The 13,519-nt window shown below is 45.7% G+C and overlaps 1 long non-coding RNA gene across 1 annotated transcript; it reads left to right on the plus strand.

Moving 5' to 3' along the window:
- The first annotated feature begins 9,253 nt into the window (after window positions 1–9,253).
- LOC142489060 (uncharacterized) lies at window positions 9,254–11,982 on the plus strand. Its single transcript, XR_012799788.1, has 2 exons — window positions 9,254–9,345; window positions 10,988–11,982. It is a non-coding gene; the product is annotated as an uncharacterized LOC142489060 (long non-coding RNA).
- Window positions 11,983–13,519: the final 1,537 nt, after the last annotated feature.

Consider the following 13,519-nt stretch of genomic DNA (forward strand, 5'->3'; position numbering starts at 1 on the left):
ACACACAGTCTCTCTCTCTCTCTCTCCCTCTCTCTCGCTCTCTCTCTCTCTCTCCTCTCTCCACTCTCCACTCTCCACTCTCCACTCTCCACTCTCCACTCTCCACACAGGGGAGGAGAGGAAAGGCCGCGACCAGCACGAGTTGGCTTGCAGGAGGCAGGGAAGGAGCAGAGGGGCCGCATCATGGAGAGTACATACTCTCCAACAGATCTCCGGCCAGAAAGAATGGCCGCTCATTGGGGGCGGGCTCATATAGAGCCTGGCCGCGCACCCACAAAGCCTGGGAGCGCGCGCCAATCAGCTGTCAGGTAGGGGGAGTTTTTTTTTTTTTTTCATCGCGAGCAGGGAAAATTAAAAAAACAAACACGTGTGCTGCTTGGGCCAATAGTTGCTCGCCCAGAGGTTAAATCCACTCGCCCCGGGCGTGCAAATGTATAGGATTGTCGAACACAAATATTTCTCCTGTACCAATGGCCTTTCCCTATTATGTCTCCTGATCATATATTTCTCTGAGAAGTTTTCTGTTTTGGAGAAATATGGATGTAAAAATAATAAATTTGGGAGTGTGTGACATTTAAAAGACGTGGTACTGTGTCTGCTCTTCTTGTAATATGTTCTTGCTATATACGAGTATATATATATATTATATACAGTAGCACTGACAGTTTATGTAGGGTTATACGCAGTACATTATCAGGCATCAGTCCCTCTGCCACAGAGCTTACAATTCTATGTCTGATGTGAAGAGAAATGGTTAAATTGTCCTGAGGGGACACAGAGTTGTTACCGAGAGGTTTACACGTCTGAAAGACGGCGATTAAATTAATAGACCATTCCAATACTCTTTATACCTCGCCTTTCACAGGATTGTAGTATATTTATTAAATAAGTTATGGTGGGTGAAAAAGTGACAAAAAACCTCCACAGTACATTGTATGCTACGAGATAATAGGGAAAGACAGGGTTGCAGATCTATCTGAGACAAGTGAATACGTTCACAAGTGGTATGTCATTACCCAGAATCCCTGGCTGCAGTGGGAGCACTGTATGATAAGAGATGATGGGGAAAGGCAGGTTTGCAGACCCGTCCGAGACATGTGATTGTGCTCACAAGTAATATTTGTAGTATATTTATGGTATACAACACAGGAGTTAAAGCAGCAAACCCGCCCATTTTGGACATTGATTTTGTTACACAGTTTAACCCGAGAGCTCCGCCAGAGTTTCGTAGCCATTTTCATTACCTGAACGGGAGCTTTAAAATAGGAAACTAAAACTGTACATTTCTCGGGGGGCCAGGGGGTTCTCTGAGCTAAAAATAACACCATCCTGCTCCAGGGGGCCGCCTGGTTCTAATTCTTATTCACAAAAGGAAAAACACAGGGCGGGATTGCTGCTTTAATATCAATATCTACAGGTTTCCAAATAATAAAGCCGAGACAGCAATACACATATAATAACTAGGTATTATTTAGATTTACCTTTAAACTTTTGAATTGCTGCTTTGGTGGCTTCATGCTATAGGGTCCAGGAGATATATATATATATTTATTTATTTTTGTGGGGGAAAACTGTACTTCTATCGATTTGGTCATTTTTCTTTTAGCTTTGGCATTTAATACAGGTTTCTAAAAATGAAACTAGTGGTGCTCTGTATAGTATTCACAGCAGTGCTGCCTGCATTTGTAGGGAAAATGTTTAGACTGCAAAATACCTAATAATTTGTAGGCAATTTGCCTTCCTAGGCCTGTTACTAATCTCAATGTATTCCCCAGCCCTGACTTGTTTAGCCACACACAGGTGAGGTTTCACAATGCACGTCATCTATAACCACAAGTTTAGCCTTAGCCACGCACCCCCAAGTACAATCCACTTCAAGTACTGTGTTAGGGTGTCGACTGTGGGACCTGCAGCTCCCTGGATGCACCCTGCTATCAGAGATCCCATATGTGGACATGCTGACTGTTGAGTAAAAGCTGAAAGTAACATTATCCTGGTGGGGACTGATAAGCCATGAACACATCAGCAACCTTCTCTATCTCCTGTCCCTGTTAAGGTGTGATGGGCCAACTCAACCCCCCTCCCCGGAATATGTGGCTGGGGGTCAGGATATCACAACAAAAACTGCGGGCGGCTCAGGTTCTGTGCGTGTCATTGCTTTATGTATGGGTATTTATATATAAATATCTATGGGTGGACACTTCAAGTATTTCTATTGGTGTATGTTCTTGGTGTAAAGGGATTATTCATTAAACTGTAATAGTGCAGCTCGGTTGACTGGAGGGGGGACCAATGGGAGTTTCCGTGTGATAAAGCCCTAATGGGGCAGTTTAATGAATAAACCCCTAAATATTTTTCATGCGCGCTCTCCCATCCCTTCCCCAAAACGTTGGAAAGGCAGAGCTGAGGATTATGTTTTTAGCATGAAATCACTCATTATATCACATCAGAAACCAATAAAAGTCATACAAACTTTTATCATTTTTGAGGGCGAGATACCTTTTTTCAAATAATTGTTTTAATCTTTTACTTTTCTTTTTTAATTGGAAGTTTATTGACAAAGGGTACGATCAGGCATGCTTTATACAGCACCCATCTGTGCATATTGTCTATATACATATTTTATTATTGACAACAAAACCTCATTCATGTTGCACTAGCGACCTGTAACTCAAATGTTTTACATTGTATGGGAAACAATATTAGGGCACACAAGATGCACACTCATACAGACAGTAAATATGTCATGTAATGTTTGTCATTGTTTTGTGCTAATGTCCAAAAGGAGCATATAAGCTACAAACATTTTTATGTGCTACCTGTTGTCTAAAATGGAAGGTCGCCATGGTGACTGGCTGCTTTCCTTTTCCAAAATGGTGTCTGCCGCGTCCATCTACAAAAGAAGTACAGGTAACTGCAGCATCTAAAAACAAGCGAGCACAAAAAGTGGTATATTCTGTTTCAAGAATGTTGCAGGAAAGAGGTAACCAAGGTAACCAAGTTTTTTGTTACACAAATGCAAAAAAAAGTATCAGAATTTTGTGTGAACGCATGTTTTTTTCATTTGTAAAATCTATTTTTCAAAATGTATGTGTATATATATATATATATATATATATATATAATATATATATATATATATATACCTGCCCCGTGTGCGTTTGTGTGTGTGTGTATGTCTACATATATATACTGTATATATATATAGCAAATGGAAATATTACTGTATGCTCATTTGCATGTCTTAGGCCTGGGATATAGCAGGTTCAGCCGCGCTGAGCCGCGCTCCTGCTCTGCCTCGCCTGCTCAAAATGGAGCTTTTTCCTGTCCTGGCAGGCGAGGCAGTGAGCGCGCTCTGGGGGCGGAGGCGGAGTAGAGGCGGAGCGGAGGCGTGTCAGGAGGCGGACCGGGAGGCGGGGCTAGTCTCTCGCTCCCATTGGATCGCTCCCATCACTTCCCCGAGCGGCAAATTTGAAACTTGCCTGTCTCGGCAAAGTTTCTGAGCCTCCGCACGCATCAGCACGCATGCAGAAGGGGAAACTATAGCCGCGCTGATGACAGATGCAGGGGGTTAGTGCATCTGCTCAGCGCGGCTCAGCCCGGCTCAGCAAGGCTGAAGCTACTATGTCCCAGGCCTTAGACAGGTCTGCAGCCCCGCCTTTCACCATTATCACCCAGCACACAGCACTTCCACTGCAGCAAGGGATTCTGGGAAATGACATGAAAATGAGCACACAGTGCCAACTTTTGCTTCAAAACCATTAACATGGTTCCCTATACATGCAAATGAGAATACAGTAATATTTCCATATGCTATATGCCTTGCTGTTGAGGGTTTTTGTCACTTTTTTTACCCACCATAACTTAACTAAGTATATATATATATATTTATATATATATATATATATATATATATATATATATATATATATATATATATACATGCGTACGTATGTACGTACGTAACAACATATGTACATACGTACATACGTACATACGTACATAAAGAATAACAACAGTAAGGCACACCTCACTTGCAATGTTTTGGCCTGATGAAGGTCTCTATGAGGACCGAAACGTTGGCTCTCTGTATGGATTCACTAATACACTGATTTACGTTATTTGCCTGACTCGTGATGCATTTTCCCTCTATTTTTCATCTCTGTGACGGTGGTCGCAGATACAGATCTGGGTAATGTGTGTGTGTGTGTGTGTGTGTGTGTGTGTGTGTGTGTGTGTGTGTGTGTGTGTGTGTGTATATATATATACAGTTGTCGACAAATCACCCAAAAATCTACTCGCCGAACAAAAAAATTTACTCGCCAACTAGCCCCGCCCTAGTCCCGCCCCCAGCCCCGCCCCTAGTCCCGCCTCCAGCCCTGCTTTTAAAAAAAACCTGATCCCCATAACTAGTGCCTGGACACCTGTGCCTGGACGCCCCCGTGTCACAATATCTAAAGCAGCAATCCCGTCTGGGATCTTACCTGATCCGCAGTGCCTCAATGTCCAGGTACCCTCATTCCCGCAATGTTATACATTGGAGGGGAGGTGTTCCCTAACTGTCATCTGGGTTAGGGGGGATTCCGATGTCTCCCATGTGAAGCTCGAGAGATAGATCTGGAAGAAAGCAGGATAGGTTATTTCGGTGTAGGTATAGGGCAGTTAAGATATATAGGGTAAATAAGAGATCCAGAGTGTGGGTAGGAGACTGAGAGCGAGAGAGTGGGTGAGAGAGAGAGACAGAGAGAGAGTGTGGGTGAGAGAGAGACAGAGAGAGAGAGGGAGAGTGCGACAGAGAGAGAGTGTGACAGAGAGAGAGGGAGAGTGCGACAGAGAGAGGGAGAGTGCGACAGAGAGAGAGAGGGAGAGTGCGACAGAGAGAGAGTGTGACAGAGAGAGAGGGAGAGTGCGACAGAGAGAGGGAGAGTGCGACAGAGAGAGAGAGGGAGAGTGCGACAGAGAGAGAGAGAGAGGGAGAGTGCGAGAGAGAGAATGTGAGACAGAGAGAGAGAGAGGGGGAAAGAGAGGGAGAGTGTGAGAGAGAGAGAGAGAGAGAGAGAGAGAGGGAGAGGGTGCGACAGGGTGAGGGGGCGACAGGGTGACCGAGCGAAAGGGTGAGGGGGCGACACAGGGAGAGGGTGACGGAGAGGGCGACACAGGGAGAGGGTGACAGGGAGAGGGTGACACAGGGAGAGGGTGACACAGGGAGAGGGTGACACAGGGAGAGGGCGACACAGGGAGAGGGTGAGGGTGACAGGGATAGAGGGTGACACACTCACAGTCACACAGAGTCACAGTAACACAGACACTCACAGACACACACAAACACTCACAGACACACAATCACAGACACACACACACAGACACACACACACTCACAGACACACACACATTCACTCACTCGCAGACACACTCACTCACAGACTCACTCACACTCACTGACACACACACTCACAGACACACACAAACACTCACAGACAACACAAACACAGACACACTCATAGACACACTCACAGACACACACACTCAGACACACACACTCAGACACACACACACTCACAGACACACACACTCAGACAGACACACTCACTCACACACTCACAGACACACACACACACTCACAGACACACACACACTCACAGACACTCACAGACACACACACACTCACACTCACAGACACACACACTCACAGACACACTCTCACAGACACACACTCAGACACACTCACTGGGTGGGTGACTGGGTGGGTATTCATTGGAAGGGAGGGGGCCCATCTGTTCCTCCAGGGCCTGCTTGTCCTCCAGGCTGGAGGTCGGGCAGCCAGGTGGGGGGGGGGGGGGTCAGGCAGCCAGGCGTGGGGGGGGTCGGGCAGCCGGGCGGGAGGTCGTGCAGGAGTTGCGGGAGGTCGGGCAGCCGGGCGGGAGGTGCGAGAGGTCGGGCAGCCAGGCTGGGTGTCGGGCAGGAGTTACGGGGGGATCAGGAGCCAGCGGGGGGACAGCCGGACAGGCGCACAGCTACCCTAACATCCCCGATGGGAAACGTGGCCGGGGAACTTTGCCCGCCGCGCGTGTGCACGCGCCCCCCCTCTACCTCCCGCCCAGGCTGTAGCCATGGGGACGGGAGTCAGAGCTGCCAGCCTTCCCTTCTTTCCCGCTCCTATTACCCTGCCTGTGCGGGTGCCAAAGGAGCGTGGGACGGAGGGGAAGCGCCTACCTTGTCCTCCAGCCCTGGGCAGCAGCTGCGGGGACCCCCCCCCCAGCCTACATCCCACCCCGGGCAGCAAGCGGGGATTGGGTGAGGGGGGGGCTGACCCAGAGCTGCCAGCCGGCCCTCTTCCTCACGTCAGCCAAATCAGGAAAGGGGGATTATTTATTTATTTATTTATTTTAATTGGGGTGCGAGCAGGGGAGTTCATAGAGCCGCAGCACGGCTCGCCAGCGGCCTAAATCCAGTCGCCACGGGCGTGTGGTTATGCGGATTTGTCGAACACTGTATATAAATATATATATATAACTTGAACAAAGGGTGCTACTAAAGTTAGTTAGTTAACTTGTAGTTTCTTTTTATGTGGTGCTGTTGTTCTGTTATTGTTCAACACCATCAGCAAGAAGCACAAAACAGGCTTCCTGTATCAGTGAGCCAGTCCTAAGACAGCTGCTGCATGATGACCCAGGCTCCCAAGTCACTTCCCACAATAGACCTTAGTACTGAATGTGACCCCAATTAGAGTTTCCATATTTCCCCACCACAAAAAGAACATGAAGTACGAAACGTTGATAGACTTTACTGAACTGTTCTTTTAGGAGTATGGCCTTATTACATGACCATGAAAGATTTGTAAGAGCCCATCCATCACCTTGGATGGATCAACTAGATTGGTCATCACTCGAGTCTAGGTGCAAAGTTCAACTTTCCTGTCTTGCCTTCAAATACTTTCTGGGCAAGCTACCCATCTATCTGAACAAGCTCCTCACCCCTACAACACTCAGCACTTATCACCTGAGATCAGACTCCAAAAGACTGTTCATGGTCCCAAGGCTCAACAAAGTATCCGGCTGTTCCTCCTTCTCTTAACGTGCACCCCAAAACTGGAACAATCTACCAGAGACTCTCACATCCACCACCAGTTTAAGTTCTTTCAAAACTAAGGCTGTCTCACATTTTAAGCTGGTCTGTAACTGTTTCATAAGCCAATAATATATATTTTCTTTAACTGTGCATGCAATGTCTTGTATATAATGTATAACCCTGTTCATTTATGTAACTGTATTTGTAGCCATGTATTATTTGTCATTTTAACTCTATGCCCAGGACATACTTGAAAACGAGAGGTAACTCTCAATGTATTACTTCCTGGTAAAACAGTTTTATAAATAAATGAATAACCTTCTCAACCCTGGACACTCACCCATATACACTCTCATTCTATCATGCACCCATTTGCACACCACCCACCTCCCCCCTCACACCTACCCCTAGGACATATCCCTGCCATGCTGTCAAACAGACAAACTATCCATTGGGCTCATCAATGCTGTCTTCACAGCACCATATTCTGAGGTGACAGTCCTCATGTGCCCTATGCTCTTTTTCAAGCTCCACCTGCTTAGTTCAGTTTCATCCGGCATGGATTGAGGGCAAAGGGAAGGGACAGGTATCTGTCAGGATTAGGATCTGATGAGAGAGTGGATAAGGATCAAAGGAGAGGGTGAAAACGAAGAAATACAGGAAGGTGGATCAACAAGGAGATAGTGAAAGTGGGAGGCAGTTGCAATAGAATGAAAGGGGGAAGAATGGATGGGGGAAGAAAGCGAAGAAAGGGTGTAGAAAAAATGGGAGATTGGATGAAGATGTGTGGAGGAGAGGGCAAAGGGTAAAGTGGGGGAGGGAGGGAGAGAGGAAGAGCTGAAGGAGTGAAGATTAAAGCAAAGGTATTAGGGAAAGAAGGGGAGACCTCAGCGAGGGAAAATGGAAAGTTGGGGCAGAGGTAGAAGTGTTAGGGTACATGGAATTGAAACCTACAGGAAGCTAAATGCTGCTTGAGCTCAAATGCCATGAACGCATGAGAAGTAGGCCGATAGGGCTCCAAGGGCATGGGGGAGGCCTGCAGGTGCTGACGAAGAAACACCCCATGAGAGTTAAAAGGGTCAAAAGCTGATGCAGCCTCAATGAGGGAGGGAGAGACTGAGCAGTGGGGGGCTAATTGAGGGAGGGGAGATAAGGCCTGGAAGGGACCAGGCTGCAGAGCGGGTAGGTGGAAGAAAGAAATAGAGCAGCAGGTCTGATGAGGGAGGAAAGACCATGGGGTCTCAAAAGAGGCCTGTGTGAGACAGAGGGGAGACAGAGACCTTCTGTTGGGGGGAATGTCCAGAAGGGGCCCAAAGCAGAGAGAGAGGAAGGCCTGCAGCTCAGCTGTTCACCTCCAGCAGTACTCCGACCCTACACCCATCTTTCTTCTTCTTGTGCACTCTCATCAGCAAGCTGATATAGGGACACAACACATGCGCTTTACCAGTTCCTGCCTCACTTATTCCCAGACATTGTACATTTAAAGGGCCCAAAACTGGACAAAATGGCTTTTAGGTAAAAAAATCCTCTCAGTCGCACTTTTTAAATCCCGAAAAGAGGTCACGTCCGTTTTCTTAAACTGGTAACTCTAGTCCCCATGTGTAGCTCCCAGGACACAAATTAATACTAGCATCACTGAATATGGGTTACAGTTTTTGAAAACGGGATCATATCCATAAGTTGTCAGTGATAACTCATTGTCCCTCATAGACCCTGCAACATTTTGCCATGAAAACAGGTACCCCTGATGTGCAGGACCCCAAAACATGTAGTGTACCTGCTACATAGGTACAGTTGGAGGATAGGTCTCTGGCCATGGGAATGTTACAGAGTCCTCAATACCATGCTATTTTATAAGGATACCTTTACAACACATGCCAATGGATCAATTGTGTTAGCCGAGTTATAGTTAGGTACAGGGTATAGCTCTCTGTAATATTATAGTTCTTAAGGACTGAATAGTCCACCCCACATCATGAACATGTATAATGAACATGTATAATGAACATGTATAATGAACATGTATAATGAACATGTAACAGTCACAGGAAATATTCATGCTCAGTCAGCACATTTCTTGACCAATTAAAATACCTTAGTGCTGACACAGTTAAAGGGGGGTGGTCTAAGCCAGAGGAGCTAGTCAATATGTAAATGAGGCTAAGACTTTATAAGTGAGTACCAGCCAGAGAGCAGTGTATGTGTTCCTGAGCTCCCCTCCCAGGCTGAAGAAGGAAGATGACTATTAACACACTCCTGGGTCACAGCGCCTGCAAGGTAAGAACATACCAGTACTAGGGATCCCTGGGGTTCTATTGCCACTGACAATCTAGTGTTGCAGCCACTGGGGCAATTATGCCCAGCTGCAAAACTGGGGTAAAAAAAAAAAAATAACACAAGTATTAGGAATGTTTTTATTCTTGACAAACCTGTTGCTGGTCCTTTTATTTGCCATGTTTACAATACATGCTGTAGGGGCTATAGAGGGCAAATTGAAATGATTGTATATCACACGCATTTTCTTTAGGGGGCAGCGCTGACCCTATTTCTGGGTTCTACACTGTGTGTTACTACTGTATGGCAATAGCTTTAACCCCTTCTTTGCAACACGCTGTGGAGCTCCTGTAGCAATGAAGTGGTTGAGTGAAACCCTTTCGCCATTACCCTGGCGCTCTATTACAACCCATCAGACAAAGCCACAACATGTAAATAGAGGCAAAACAACACTTATCATACAAGATCACCCAGTGGGTGGGTGCAGGGACTTGTTTTTGAACTTGCAGACCCTGGGGATTACACGTTACTCTGTCTGTGGTTGTGATGGCTGCCCCTCTGACAACAAGGTGTAAGGAACTGGGCTTCCCCCCTATCAAACATGCGGTAATAACTTCTTGCAGGCGTTTCCCATGCCATGTAACTAATCTGTTGTGGTTTATTTGAAATGTACATAACTTAGACTATTTTAGTTCTTTTTTTCCCCCCCCAATTTTTTTTATTATTTTACTTAAATTAACATCTTACTTACATGTACAATTTTGATCAAGGAACAATATTTATACATCTATCTTAGTAAAAACAATTATCTTCATAACAATTTTTCTTTTACTATTTTCTGTATGTTGCATATCAATTTAATTTTTTATATATAAATCTCTTTTTGGATTGTTTTAATTTCAGATGATTCTTATTATTAAGACTATTTGAGTTCTAAGACTATAATTGACGCTTAACCCCTTAGCTGCCTGGGGGAGGTGGAGAGTCAGCAACACCTTGTCATTTAATCGCAGATCCCTCTGCCACTGGGAGGTTTCATTATGAAACGACTGTACAGATGCAGCAAGGCTTACTGTTTGCAAGAGGCTGCTCGCGGTCTGGACGGATTAACTCTGCGTGGGGTTTCCCATCCAGAAGCATGGGTCCCCCCCCCCCCGCCCGCAGTGCGATCACGTCAGGCATTGTACCCAATGCCGCGGCTGTTTGCTTTTTCTGCCGGAGACAGTAAATTAGTCTTCCTACACCTGTACTTTGTAGTGGGATGGGGATGTGTCTCAGGCTGCGCTTATAGTGCCGGCGACCGCGTCAAAACAAATGCATTGCCGCCGTCGCGTGCGCTTATAGCAAGCGCGACGCGACGGAGCTTGAACGCTGGAAGTCATCTCCATTTGATTGTTTTCCAGCGACCGCAGCCTGACGTCGCCGGCGCTATAAGCGCAGCTTTATGGGAAAATCTCCTCCGTAGAAAAAGAAACAGTGACTTCTCAAGGTGCCTGGAGTTTTCATTTGCACCATGTGCTTCGGTTCCTTGAAACATCACACGGGGTATAATGTATGTGCCAGTGGCCTGATGTGCAGAATGAAAGCCGGAAACCGTTCACTTGTCACCGCTTCCTCACTTATTTCTTTCATCCTTTATTCGAAGGTCTCTTGTTGGCAAAGGCAAAAAGTAGCGGAGAAGTGTCGGCGAAGGAGGATCCCCCTGTTCTTGGGGCTGGGTTTGGGATATCATTATATACTGTAAGTTTGGTATACGACACTACAGTATAGATGATGTACTATGCCAAGACTCACACACTGCAGATACAGCAAGAAGCTCCAAGGATCCAAGCAAGCTCAGCGGTGTCATGATGTGTACAGCTGGCAAATGAGGATACTTTTTCATTGTTTTCTTTTTTTACTTTGACTTATTGTTGGGGGGAAGGGGGAGCGGTAATTGAACCTTTAACCCTTGGCTACCAGAGGCCTTCAGAGGCTCTGGCAGCCAAGGGGTGAAGGTACACAATCTGCCATCTTGTTTCTTGTTAAATTCCCATTAGATATCTTAAAATAAGCATTTGATCCAACAGACCCCCTCTCTTTTACTTCTATGACAGGCAATGTCAGTTATTTAAGAGGTAGTTAAAAGTGGTACAATGTGACATCTCTGGGCTCAATGTGCCTGTAAATTGGGCGTTGCACTGCAACACCCTGTCAGTGTTGGCCCTAGAAAGGAATATTACTTTGATATGGCAGATCACTGAGTAGAGAAGTAAAATTAACATGGTTACAGACAACGCAGAGGCAGAGTTGGGATTAAACGAAGTAGCATGTTGAATATGGGAGTGTATTTCCACTGTGACACTGTAACATCTTCAACCTTATCGTCGGCTGCCGGTGAACCAAGACCATGCTTGTGGGGTGGCAATGAAACCGTTACCATTACTGAGTTTAGTAATGGTAAGGGTTCTACTGCTGCTCCTCCATTCGCCTTCAAGACCTCCTGAAGAAAGCAGCGGACACGGCCAAGCTGGATGCGCTTCAAGGGATGTTTGGCGGGTCCAGACCAGCAGGAGCATCTTTGTCGGCGGTGTATCAGATGTGTTTCGCTCTGAGCGCTGGGATTTGTACGTGTGTCCAATAAAAAAGTGTTCTCGTTCATATGCCTGGACTTTTTACTCGTGGGTCTCTGCAGGTGAGGCGTCATGCACGGGGGGGGGGTCTTCTTTTGCAGAATGGTCTTTTGTTATATATGGGGCAGAGTATATAAATGTCCGGGACTTTAGAAGGCAGAGAAGTATTGTACTAAATATTCACTGACTACCGGGGCTAATTTTGGCTGGAAGATGCATTGCTTCTTCTGGACTCTTGTCTAAAAGGTAAAGTGCAGCCGCAAGCCCAGAGCAATACTGATTTTTACTGAACGCATCCACCCAACTAAACATTTTTTACTCCGAGAACAGAGTTCTGCAATATGGAGGCGCTCTTTAAAAAAAAAAAATATATATATATATATATATATATATATATATATATATACTGTGTGTGTATATGTATATATATATATATATATATATATATATAAATAAAAAATAACCACCACTCAACACGCAGTCCATTTCTTTTAACCCCTTCAGTTACTAAATGCAAACATACAGGGTGCTTGATCAATTGCTCTCCTTTGAATGTCTTTGTGTCCCAGGGCAGTGAGCAATATTCAAACCCCACCCTCCTCCCTGGGTCAGGTTTTCAGGCTATCCCTTCTTCAGCACAAGAAGCTCAATCAGGAGGCTGTCATTGAATGAGCCTCCGATTGAACCACCTGTGCTGAAGCAGGGATAGCCTGAAAACCTGACCTGTTTGGGGGAGGGGCTTGAAGACTGGAGTTGAGCTCCCTGTTCTAGGGGCGTGTGACTAGGGCATGTTTTGACACTCTTATCTCTAGTCACCCACCTCTGCCTGGGAGGGTGGGGTGAGTGGCTCATTTGGCGCCCTCATATCTCCTGGCACCATGCTGTGAGAGGGGACTGGTAACTCCTTCCCCCATGCTGTACTCTATGGTGATACTCCCTCTATGTATCTCTGCACAATTATAAGCTACTTAACCCTCCCACTGCCACGTGGGGGTCTACAACCCATTGGCGATAACACAACAGGTTTACACTGCAAATTGTCTTTATACTACACTAATCATATTACTTACTACCTGTGTGTACTTTGAGAATATCATATCTAAAAATGCTGAGGATTATAGAACAAAGTGTAGCAAAACACAGCACGTATTTCTCTACCAGTAATGTCAGTGCGTACTTAGCTGCAGGTGGAAAGTGACGATACTTTGCAAGTGACCGAACTACCTTTTGACATCAAAATCGGTTCAGCTTTTCCTTTCTGGATGAACCAAGGGAATGGGATGAGTGCGCAAACTAGGAAACAACCAGGGGGCTGACAAGCGTACAGCATACACCACTCCTATATCTCTTCTCAAAAGGATAAAAAGAGTCAGTGTTTCTTGTTCAAATCCTCATTTAACTTTGAAGGACATCATGCCTTACTTGGGTAACTTAGGAAAGACTGTTTGGAGCCTGAAACAGGGTGTTTTTTTTAAATTTATTTTTATTTTTTTGCAAAATGTCCTTAAAAGAAAAATTGAGATTTGAGCAAGAAACACTCCTTTTAACCTTTGAGATAGGAATAT

The sequence above is a fragment of the Ascaphus truei genome, chromosome 3 (genome assembly GCF_040206685.1).
Source record: "Ascaphus truei isolate aAscTru1 chromosome 3, aAscTru1.hap1, whole genome shotgun sequence".
In the NCBI taxonomy this organism is placed as follows: Eukaryota; Metazoa; Chordata; class Amphibia; order Anura; family Ascaphidae; genus Ascaphus; species Ascaphus truei.